This window comes from Gossypium hirsutum, chromosome A01 (assembly GCF_007990345.1).
Source record: "Gossypium hirsutum isolate 1008001.06 chromosome A01, Gossypium_hirsutum_v2.1, whole genome shotgun sequence".
Lineage (NCBI taxonomy): Eukaryota > Viridiplantae > Streptophyta > Magnoliopsida > Malvales > Malvaceae > Gossypium > Gossypium hirsutum.
This window is the reverse complement of record NC_053424.1, coordinates 112,257,902-112,270,012: the sequence shown is the minus strand read 5'-3', so window position 1 is coordinate 112,270,012 and position 12,111 is coordinate 112,257,902. Positions and strand designations below refer to the sequence as shown.

The window sequence follows — 12,111 nt, the reverse complement described above, 5'->3', positions numbered from 1 at the left end:
GACCTTGATAGAAGAAGATCTCTAACAGGTTATGTCTTTACAATCGGAAGTTGTGCAATCAGTTGGAAAGCCACTTTGCAAACTACAGTCGCTTTGTCTACCACTGAAGCTAAGTACATGGCGATTACCGAGGCTTGTAAAGAAGCTATTTGGTTGAAGGGACTCTTTAGTGAACTCAATGAAGACCTTCAAATCAACACAGTATTTTGTGACAGTCAGAGTGCCATCTTTCTTACAAAAGATCTAATGTTTCATGAGAGAACAAAACACATTGATGTTCAGTATCATTTTGTTTCGTGATATTATTGCTCGTGGTGATATAGTTGTGAGCAAAATTAGTACTCATGAAAGTCCTACAGATATGATGACTAAGTCACTTCCTATAACCAAGTTTGAGCATTGCTTAGACTTGGTTGATGTTCATTGTTGAAGTCAGACCCTTAAGGGGTTTTATGGAAGAGGTGGGGAACTTGTTTGTTGAGAGTTCGCGAAGAAGAACTTATTCATTGAGAATTCGTGTCAAGGTGGAGATTGTTAGAATTAAGTGACCCGAATCCTTATTTAAATAAAATACAGTGGTAAAATAAAATAAAAGAAGAATCCATATAGAATTACACTTCTTTTCTTTTATTTTAGAATAAGGTTTTTTAAACCTTATTAAACTCCATCTATTTTATATTGATTAGAATAAGGTGTTTCAGTCTTACTAGAATATGACTTTACAAGCTTATAAATAGACATAGTCTATTCCTTTTGTAATAATTCGATTCAACATAGTGAATTTTCTTCTCCCCTGTCCGTGGTTTTTTCCCGAAAGGGTTTCCACATAAAATCTGTGTGTTTTTTTTATTTTTTGTTTTATTTTTCACATAGACAAATCTAGATGTAGTGCATGATTCTTAGCAAACTAATAAGAAAATGAACACAAATAGTGAAGATTAACGGGTTATAACTCGATTAGAAACAATGATAAAAATATATTTCAAAAAATAATAATTAAAATAATTTTAAGAAAATAAATAAAAAATAAAGCAACTAAAAAAATTAAAAAAAAAAGATAAATAAAAAATAAAATAAAAAATAAAACGAAAAAAAGAAAAAAATAATAAACTCAATGATACCAATAAACTTACAGGTAATTGTAATAATAATAGTTAAAAAATACTAAAACTAATAAAAATAGCAGAAAATTAAAATAAAAGTATAAAAATAATAAAGAAAATAAAATAAAAAATTAGGAAAATAAAAATAAATAATATAACAAATAATAAAAAAAATGGGTCGCTTGGTTAGGGAAGAAAAAAAAACAAATTAAGAAAAGAATTCTAGGGTTTGAGCCATATGGTCGTGTGGAGTATTTTCAGCTAGTGTGCAATTAAAAATTAACCTAGTTGTCACACGGCCATGGACACGCCCGTGTGTCCAGGCCGTATGTTCCAAACGCCCGTGTGGGTAAAAAACACACCTTTTTTTTTAAGATTTTAAATTAGCATGCAATGGAATTAAAAGCATTAGCAAAAGTTAAAAATTCGGGTTGCCTCCCGAGAAACGCTTACTTAAAGTCTAAGCTCGGCTTACCTCATATTCGCACGGTCACGGTGGTTCGCGGAGTTGAAACTCCTCTTTCTTGTAATCAATTCTATTATCAAAATAATGTTTAAGTCGAGTACTATTTACATTAAATGTGCCAAATTCAGAATGAGTTACCTCGACTGTATCATATGGGAAGACATTTAGTACCGTAAAGGGATTTGATCCGTTTGCATCAAGCTTCGAAGTGGCAATTCAAGGATCTGTTTTATCGAGAAGTACCTTGTTTCCAACCTTAAATTGGTTTCCATCCACATGCTCATCATGGCGTTACTTTGGCTTTTCATTGTGCTTTTTCGGTTTTTCCTTGACATGTGTTCACCATTCATCTAGTTCATCGATTCGTAACATTTGTTCTTTATGAGTCGTTCTGTCGTATTGACTGGAACATGGCTCAATTGCTTTTTTCCAAGGGGTTTCCTGCAAAGAAGGCTGAGCCACATGGTTACTCATATTAATAGAACTTGTAAAATCATCTCAATAATTATATGTCTTAACAGAATCACGAGCTTGGAGAGTAATCATTTTGTCACCTACACGAAGTATTAATTCGCATGTACCAACATCAGTAATAGTTCTAACAGTTGCTAAAAGGGGTTTTCCTAAAATTAAAGGTACTTCATTACCCTCATCCATGTCTAAAACAACAAAATCAACTGGGAATTTGAATTTATCAATTTTACAAGAACATCTTCAATAATACCCCTAGGAAATCTAATGGTTCTATCTGCTAATTAAATACTCATCCTAGTTTGTTTGAGTTTTCCAAGGCCTAATTATTTAAACATTTTATAGGGCATGCTAAATCAACCAAATTATTATTAATATTCAAACTACTAATTAAACAAGGAATAGTAAAACTTCCTAAATCTTTCAATTTGTTGGGTAGTTTATTTTGCACAATGGCTAAGCAAACTGCATTTAGCTCCACATGCGATGAATCATCTGACTTCATCTTGTTCGCAAAAAGCTCCTTTAAAAATTTAACGAAGTTGGGCATCTGCAAAAGAGCTTCAGTAAACGATAAGTTAATATGTAATTCTTTTAGAAGTTTAAGAAATTTACCAAATTGTTCATTCGTGTGATATTTCTTTGTCGCGTTAGGATATGACACTTGAGGTTTATATTCTTTACCAACTGATTTTTGCTTATTCTGGTTTACCTCAACCTTACCGTTACTTACCACACTTTCTTGCCTTGGTTCTGATTCAGATTCAACTAACCCTTCTTCATCTCAAACAGTATTTGCATGAAGCTGCTCTCTTGGGTTAGTTTCAGTGTTACTAGGCAAGCTACTTTGTGGTCTTTTTGACATTAGCTTACCAAGCTGACCCATTTGGTTCTCGAGCCCTTGAATTGACCCTTGCTGATTTTTAAGTGCTGCTTCAGTGTTTTGAAAGCAGGTTTCTGACATTAAGATAAAATTCGTCAACATCTCCTTAAGGTTTGACTTTTTCTCTTTTTGGTAAGGTTGTTGTTGGAAGCTTGGAGGGGGTTGTGCTCTTTGATTTCCTTGACCACTCTAAGAGAAATTGGGATGGTTTCTCCAACCTTCATTATAGATGTTACTGTAAGGATTATTTTGAGGCCTAGAATTATTACCCATATAGTTGATTTGTTCGTTTTCTGTGCTAGGACCGTAGGGTAAATATTCTGGATTATTTATTCCTCTTCCATTCGTATTGCACTGCATCACCGGATGTACCTGTGTAGAAACACATAAACCATCAAATTTCTTATTTAAAAGTTCTACTTGATTCGATAACATGGTGACCGCATCTAAGTTAAAAATACCTACTGTTTTCATTGACTTTTTCCTTATGACTTGCCACTGATAATTATTCGGTGTCATTTTCTCTATAAACTCATACGCCACTTCAGGTATTTTATTGTTCAGAGTACCACTGGCTACTGCATCGATTAACTGTCTAGTTGAGGGATTCAAATTGTTGTAGAAGGTTTGAACCTGTAGCCATAAAGGTAACACATGGTGAGGGCACCTTATCAATAAATCCTTATACCTCTCCCATGCATCATATAAGGTTTCTAAGTCGATTTGAATGAAGGAAAAGATATCATTCCTCAACTTGGCCGTCTTAGCCGGTGGGAAGTACTTCAGTAGGAATTTATCAGTCATTTGATCCCATGTAATGATAGAACCTCGTGGTAAAGAATTCAACCACTGTTTAAAGAATTCAACCACTGTTTAGCTTTGTTCCTCAACGAGAAAGGGAATAACCGTAGACGAATGGTGTCGTCAGAAATGCCATTTACCTTAAAAGTATCAAAGACTTCCAGAAAATTAGCCAAAAGAGTATTTGGATTTTCGTCTTGCAAACTATTGAACTGAACAAATTGTTTTACTATCTGAATAGTGCTCGACTTCAGTTCAAAATTATTTGCAGCAATAGTGGGTCTCACAATACTCTATTCAGCCTAGTTCGAATGAGCTTGGCATAATCGTACATAGTACAATGAGCAGGATTTGGATTTGCAGGATTCGCAGCAACTGTAGGAGGTAACTGATTACTATGATTATCACCCATCATCACAGTAATAATAACATCCTTTTGCTCGTCTATTATACTCTATCGACTCAGGCTTGCTTCTCTATGATTCCTACGAGCTGTACTTTCAATTTCATCGTCAAATAGTAATGGCCCCAACAGGTTTCTTATAGTAATAAACTAAAGGAACCTACCAGAAGCAAATAAAAGAAAAATTAGAAAACAAAAATTAAACTAAAAATAAAAATAAAAATAAAATACAATAAAAATAAATGGCTAAATTAATAAAAATTAAGTATTCCTAATATTTTAGTCCCCAACAACGGCACCAAAAACTTGATGGTCACTAAACTAACTATAATTACGACAAAGGCAAGCGCACCTATCGAACAATAGTATAGCTATGGTGAGTAGGGAATATCGTATCCACGAGGACTAAAAGTACGAGTAATTACCGTTTTTCTATTATTTAGCCGACAAATTGGAGTGACTGTTTTTAATTTAAAATTACAGAACTAATCTAACTAAGAACGCAATAGAGAATGGAATAGGAAAATAATCGAAGAAAACCAATGAGATAGACAATACCCATGAAAGAATCCACCTAGACTTCACCTATTATTATAAATCTGAATTAAATTATTTATTCACTTGTGTCTTGATCCGTAGAAATCCCTAAATTATGTTAATATACTTTCGAGAGTAAAAATAACTGACTCTAGGTTGATTAATTGAAATCTTTTTCTAATGAAAACCTCTATTGCCCCATTAACTCAATCTATGAATTCCCCTATTAGATTTGACTTTTGACTCTAATTCGGTAGATTTATGTTGTCGTATTTCTAGGATTGCATGTAATTCCACTTAATTAAGCTAGATCTACTCTTAAACATGGACTTTTGCTTCACTGAAATAAGCACATTAAACTTGAATTAATATCTTAGAAATATTAAAACAAGAAATAAACATACATAATTGAGAACAAGAATCAAGTATTTATCACGTAAAGTATAAATCAAATAATAAGATTCATCATAGGTTTCATCTTCTTTATATATCTAGGGAATTTAGTTCATAATCATGAATGAAAACATTTCAAACTTAGAGTAACCACAAGATATAAAGAAACTCAATAAAACTTTGAAAGAAATTAAATAGAGATTTTCGATCTTGAGGGAGATTCGCTTCCGAGTTGATTCTGATGGCATTCTTCGAGTGCTTTCTTCGATCTTCTCTGAGTGTCCCCTTAGATCTTCTTCTAATCGGTATTTATGGACTTTAGAATGCTTAAAAAGCCTAAAAATTAGGTTTTTCCGCGTATTTAGGGAGCAGGGTGTGGTATCGACACGGGCTGGCTCACACGGGCGTGTGGCCAGGCCGTGTGGATCTTGGAAACAACTCTATTTTTTTGATTTTGGCTCGTTTTTCACTCATTTCGCTCCCAAATGCTCTCCTAAGTATAGAAACATGAATTTAAAGGATTAGGAGCACCAAATTCAGTCATTTACATAATTAATCATTCAAAAATGTATTAAGAATGGGATTAAAATATGTTACTTTTACAAATTATCACGAGCTTTCTGAAATTGATATTCTTTTACAATATGCTCAGTCAAATATTGATGTTGATTTCAATGTTATGGCCATGAAGATTAAAGACAAGTACGATAAGTATTAGGGTGATATTGATAAGATGAATTTGCTTATTTGTTACTTGTGTTTTAGATCCTAGATAAAAATTAAAATATCTTGAATTTACACTTAGTGAAATGTAACACCCCTAACCCGTATCCGTCACCAGAATAGGGTTATAAGGCATTACCGATCAATACATATCATTCTTATACATTTAATTAATCATAATCAAAGTCTATATAAAGCATTTACAATTTCCCTTACATGGGTCTACGAGACCTCAAAACATGCTTAGAAGAGGTTTGGGATTAAACCGATAACATTTGTAAACTTTGAGAAACTTAGAAAAATTTTCTTTAATATCAGGGTCACACGCCCGTGTGAACAAGCCATGTGCCTCACATGGCCACCAGACACGCTCGTGTCACAAGCTGTTTGAAAACAGGGCATACAAACTGACTTGTACCACACGGCCGAAGACATGCCCGTGTACCATGGCCATAAGAAAACTAAGGAGGTTACTGACTTGGGTTACACGGCTGACCACACACCCATGTGCCAGCCTGTGTGCCACATACTGTTAATAGACACGCCCATGTGTTTAGGCCGTGTCAAAACTGTAGGGTATACTACCTTAATTGGAAAGGGTACCCTAGGGGACACACAACCGTGTGACATAGCCGTGTGTCGTACACGGCTGAGACACACGCCCATGTCTCTGTCCGTGTGGACAAAAATAGTCTATTTGAAAAGCCAATTTGCCACCTTTCACTCATGCACACTGAGCAACCGATTTGGAACCATTTTCATACAATTATAAGTAGCCCAAAACATACCAATTGGTACACATATCATGCCATCTATACATAATGTGACAGTCCAATTTAGACCCTAATCGGAACAGTAGTTTCGGAACCACGAATCCGAGTAAGAAAATATTTAAAAATTACTTTTAGTGTTTATTATGTGTGAATTAATATTTGTGAAATTTTCGTGATTTAATTTTGTCGTTTGAGTGTCCGATTAAATAAAATAACTTAATCACGTAAAATGAAAATTTGATGGTTAATTTTAAAAGGGCCAAATTGTTGTTGTTCTTTTAATATGGAGGTTTTATGTTGCAAATAGACCATAATATTGGTGTTGGACAGTTGTAGACAACCATTATAAAGAATTCATATTATTTATTAAAGGTTAAATAAGTAATTAAATAATATGATAATATAAGTTATAATATAACATAATTAAAAAGCCATGGTTCATACTTTTCTCTTTGACCGAATATGAAAATAGAAAGAAAAAGAAAAAGAAGCTAGGTTTCGATTGTATTCAAGCTTGATTAAAGTATGAGTTTAGCTCGATTTTTGATAATTTTTACGTTTTTGAGATCGTTGCTTCGAATACTATCCGACCCATGCTAGAATTTCTAATTTTGATGCATATTTTGAGTTATGTCATTAATGAATATTTGTGTTTTGTGATGTTTGATGATAAATTATGAAAGATATGTTTTAGATTAATATGTTTTGTATTGGAATTTTTGATGAATTTGAGTAATTAGGGCTAAATTGCAAAAATAATAAATTGAAAGACTAAAATGAAAAATAAATGAAAATTGAGGACTTGTTTGGGTATGAGGAGTATTCGGCCTAAGTATAGTATGAGCAAATTATGCTTGTTTTGTGTTTTATGCAATTAGGACTAATTTGTAAAAATATGAAATATTAGGGGTAAAATAGTAATTTTCCCATTTATGTATTGTTGGATTAAATTGAATGAACTTGTGTTTGAATGAGATTAATATGAAATTGTATAGATCAGGAACAAAAGAAATCGGACTTGGATCGGGGAAAAGCAAAAATAGTCGAATAGTCGATTTACATCGTTCGTCGATATCCGAGGTAAGTCTTTAAGCAATTAAACATCGTTACTTTTAAATAAATATGAGTTCTATATGCTGAATTGAATTATTTGAATATATATTCATGTAAGCCAAATGTAAATAAGCTTGGGAGCTTTGTTAACAAATTTGTTACAACTGAGTTATAACATTTGAAAGTTAGTATGAACTATATGGAATATCTGGAATTTTCGATATAAGAATTGTTTATGAGACAACTTTATAATAGTGACATTCGGGCTTTGAGCCTAGCAAGCCTTGTGCTGGTGAATTAAATCAGGCTTTATGCCTAGCAGGTTTATTGCCGGTGTATAAAATCAGACTTTGAGCCTAGCAGGCCTTGTGCCGGTGTGTGATACAGGCTTAGGCCTAGCAGGCTTTATGCCGGTGAATTATTATAAGTTTATGCCTAGAAGACTTTATGCTGATGTGGTAATTGAATACGTTAAACAGGCTAAAACGATCAGGTACGTGATAGTTGGTTATCTATTCGTAAATAAGGTGAATTGATTTCTTGATATGTGATGAAAAAGGATACATGAGGTTGAGGTAGTATATGTGGTAATATGAAAAACATATTTTGTCTTATAGTTGTATATGGATGTAATGTTAAACTTTGAGTGATGAATATATTTCTTTAAATATATATGCATATTCGAATATATAAGATAATGTGGCTTCAAAATTTGAAAATATATTGATGTTATATACATGTATATTCGGCCATAGAAAATTTGTTGAAGCACCCCTTACCCGTGTTCGACGCCGGAACAGGGTACGAGGCATTACCGGACTTAATCACTAATCATCGTATAAAAACCAATTCATAATTTTACACTAATTTAAAACTTTTTCAAACACATTCAAGCTGTCCCTTAAAAAGAGCTTACAAGGCCCATATCATGCTTTAATTCAACCACACACATAGACAAGCATGCACATTCAAAATTGCATCATTTAATTAATAACATAATCAAGACTATCTACATTAAATGACTTTATACAATAGAGACCTTCAAATAACATAGGTCAGTATTTTAAGCCAATTCCTAGCAACTTAATAACAATTAAACGAGTCTCCATACATGCCAAAGACTTAAAATACTTTAAAACCTTTATATATCGATCAATAGTTTGATAGTGTGATTTAACCTCCGGCGACCTCCAACTCGAGCTAACATCTGCGACACTATAGGAAAAGGAAAGGAAGGGAGTAAGCATTATAGATTAGTAAGTAAGTATGTAAATATTAATAAACAATACATTATCATACTTTAAACAAAGTCACAATATGTTCCCGGAATATTACCATCACAAACACACATACTTTCACTATTACAATCATAAACAGGTTCAAAATAAGCTGTCTAGCAAAGTACTAGAAAGTAAATTATTTATTTCTGAAGCTACAAAACTCCAAATTACAAACTGTTAGTTTTACTTGAAACTAGATTCACATATATTCTTACCATAAAATTTTCAGAATTTTTGGTCTAGCAAATTAGTACAGTTTATTCATTGAAGTTACCCCTATTTCACTGTTCAACTGTTCTGACCACTCTTCACTACGAATCAATTTTCTCCTCGTACAGAATTCAAAGGATGTTCTCATTTATTTCATTTGAAACTAGACTAATTAAGGATTTCAAGCATATAAATTATATCCAATAATTATTTTTTTACAATTTTTAATGATTTTTCCAAGTCAGAACAGGGGATCACATAGTCATTTTGAACCAGTCTCTAAAAAATTTAAATATCTCATAATATAGAATTCATTTGCTTGCTCTGTTTTTGTTATATGAAAATAGACTCATTAAGATCTAATTTTATATCTCATTCAATCTCTGATTCAATTTCTACTATTTTTTGTAAATTTTTAGATTCACGTCACTGCAACTATTTTTGGTCAATTTTGATCTTTCACACTTCAATTGTATTCATCACTTTCCCATAACAATCTTTCCAATTTCCAATCACATATCGAGCATATTACTCATAAGTTACACACGTATATACTTACACTTATCATCACAAAGTCATACACAATTTCATTTAATCCATTTCCCAGTTGAACGCTTCGAAATAATAACAGATACGCGATAGTATCGCATACAGCCCACCTTTAAAATCGAATCTCTCTTGTACACATAGTGGCCTTCACTTAGCACCACTCATGTGACCTAGCTCGATTGCAAACATAATTTTGGCTCTCTTGTACACATGGTGAACACTTAGTACCACCCATGTGACCTAGCCAGTTTATCTCGTAGCTCTCTTGTCTACATGGTGTCCTTCACTTGGAACCACGCATGCAACCTAGCTACATATATCCCGTAGCTCTCTTGTCTACATGGTGTACACATAGTATCACCCATGCGACCTAGCTACATCATAATGTCTCGTAGCTCTCTTGTACACATGATGTGCACTCAGCACCATACATGTGACCTAGCTACATACCATTTGTATCATCCAATCTTTCCGAAGGTTCAACCAGGATTTCTCTCTCTTTCTAATACTTGATTCCATACTTCCAATAGTCAATTATGATTCAAAAATCAGCTACAATACATAAAATATGCTGAAATACAAAAACATAATAAAGATAATGTATTATTTACATACAAACTTACATACTTTCTCATTTCCATTTCGAATTAATATTGAACATTTAAATCATCATAATTATACTTACTTTCAACACCTCGACAATCATAGTAGATATATCAATTTTACATTGAAACATGCATAAATTAATGCTTATTATACATATGAACTTACCTCGATACTAAAACGGCCATTTTACCAACTTTCTCGATTTTCGATTTTTCTGCCATTCTAGATTCAAATCTCGTTTTCCGGGATCTAAAACATCATATTTTATTTATTTAATTAATTTAATATTCAAAACAGTTCTTAACTCAAACTTTGAAAAAATTAAAATTTTACCCTTAAACTTTTGCATATTTACACTTTTGCCCCTAGGCTCGGGAATTAAACCCTAGGCTCGGGAATTAAACTTCATCCCTTATTCTTATGTATTATGACATGCTTATCATTTTCCCTTCTATGACAACATCAATTCTCACTCGAACACATAGTTATGAACAATAACAACTTTTACCGATTAACCCGTTTTACTCATTTTTGCTTAAAATCGCTTAGAAAAAGTTGTTTAACATAATTTTTGCCTTCATATTCTACCCTAAAACATCAAAATAAACACATTTCACCTATGGATATTTTTCCAAATATGAACCTTAGCTTAAATTATTGCTAGAATAAGCTTAATCAAGTTACCGGGATTCCAAAATCGTAAAGAACTTGAAAAACGGGGCTAGAACGGACTTACTATTGAGCTTGGAAAGCTTGAAAACCCTAGCCATGGCTTCCCCCATGCTAATTTCGGCCTCCATGAAAATGATGAGTCAATTTTGGCTTTATTTTCCCTTTTTATTTCTTTTAATTACCAAATGACTAAAATGCCCTTAAGGCTTTTTTTAAAATTTTGTCCTATTCATGCCTATTTTTGTCCAAACAAAATATAATGGTCTAATTTACATTTAAGGACCTCCTCTTTAAACCCCCATTTGAATCAAGTACTTATGAATTAGAACAAATATTTTGCAACTTTTGCAATTTAGTCCTAAAAGTCCAATTAAGCACTTTATCAGTAAAATTACTTAACGATATTTTTACACAATATTTTAATCAATAAATAAAACTTAAAACTTAATCGGAATAAATTTTTTGACTTCTAATTCGTGGTTCTAAAACCATCGTTCCATTTAGGCCCTAAATCGGGCTGTTACAGCAACTTCTGCAAATAAGCCCTAATAGGCAAATTAAACATGCAATCTATAAAATTTCTTATCAATACTCTAACACATGCATCTAATCACCCGGTAAATCATAAAAATTAATCGAAATAAACTTTTCTATCTCAAATTTGTGGTTTCACAACCACTATTCCATTTAGGCCCTATTTTGAGATATCACATTTGTCTTATGAAAGTATATGCTATACACATATATATGGAATAAAAATTTTGGAAATAAATGTGATTACAAATGCATAAGTTAATTTATTTATTGAAATGATTAGTAATTGAGATGTTATTATGCATTAATTGTTTAATTTACTTAAGGCTTACTAAGCTAAGTTAGCTTACTCTGGATGTTTTTGTTTACTCTGTTTTATAGATTTTGAAGCAAGTTATGAGCTCGGGGATCATCAGCAAAGTTCACCAAACTATCTACAGCTTTGGTATTTAAATAATCGAACTTAAATTATGGCATGTATAGGCTGAATTGTGTTTTGATGTGATGAACTTTGGTTTTGTATAAAAGCCATGCGAAAATGGCTTATTTAAATGTTCGAATTCGATTTTGGTTTGATCATGGCATAAGTCCACTTTAGTTATTATGATATGTGACATGAATGAATGATGTTTGTGATGTTTATTTTGTACATAT

At 32.6% G+C, this 12,111-nt stretch overlaps 1 non-coding gene across 1 annotated transcript; it reads left to right on the top strand.

Annotated features, from left to right (window-relative positions):
* Positions 1-3,572: 3,572 nt before the first annotated feature.
* Positions 3,573-3,679, top strand: LOC121207704 (small nucleolar RNA R71). Its single transcript, XR_005902826.1, has one exon. It is a non-coding gene; the product is annotated as a small nucleolar RNA R71 (small nucleolar RNA).
* Positions 3,680-12,111: the final 8,432 nt, after the last annotated feature.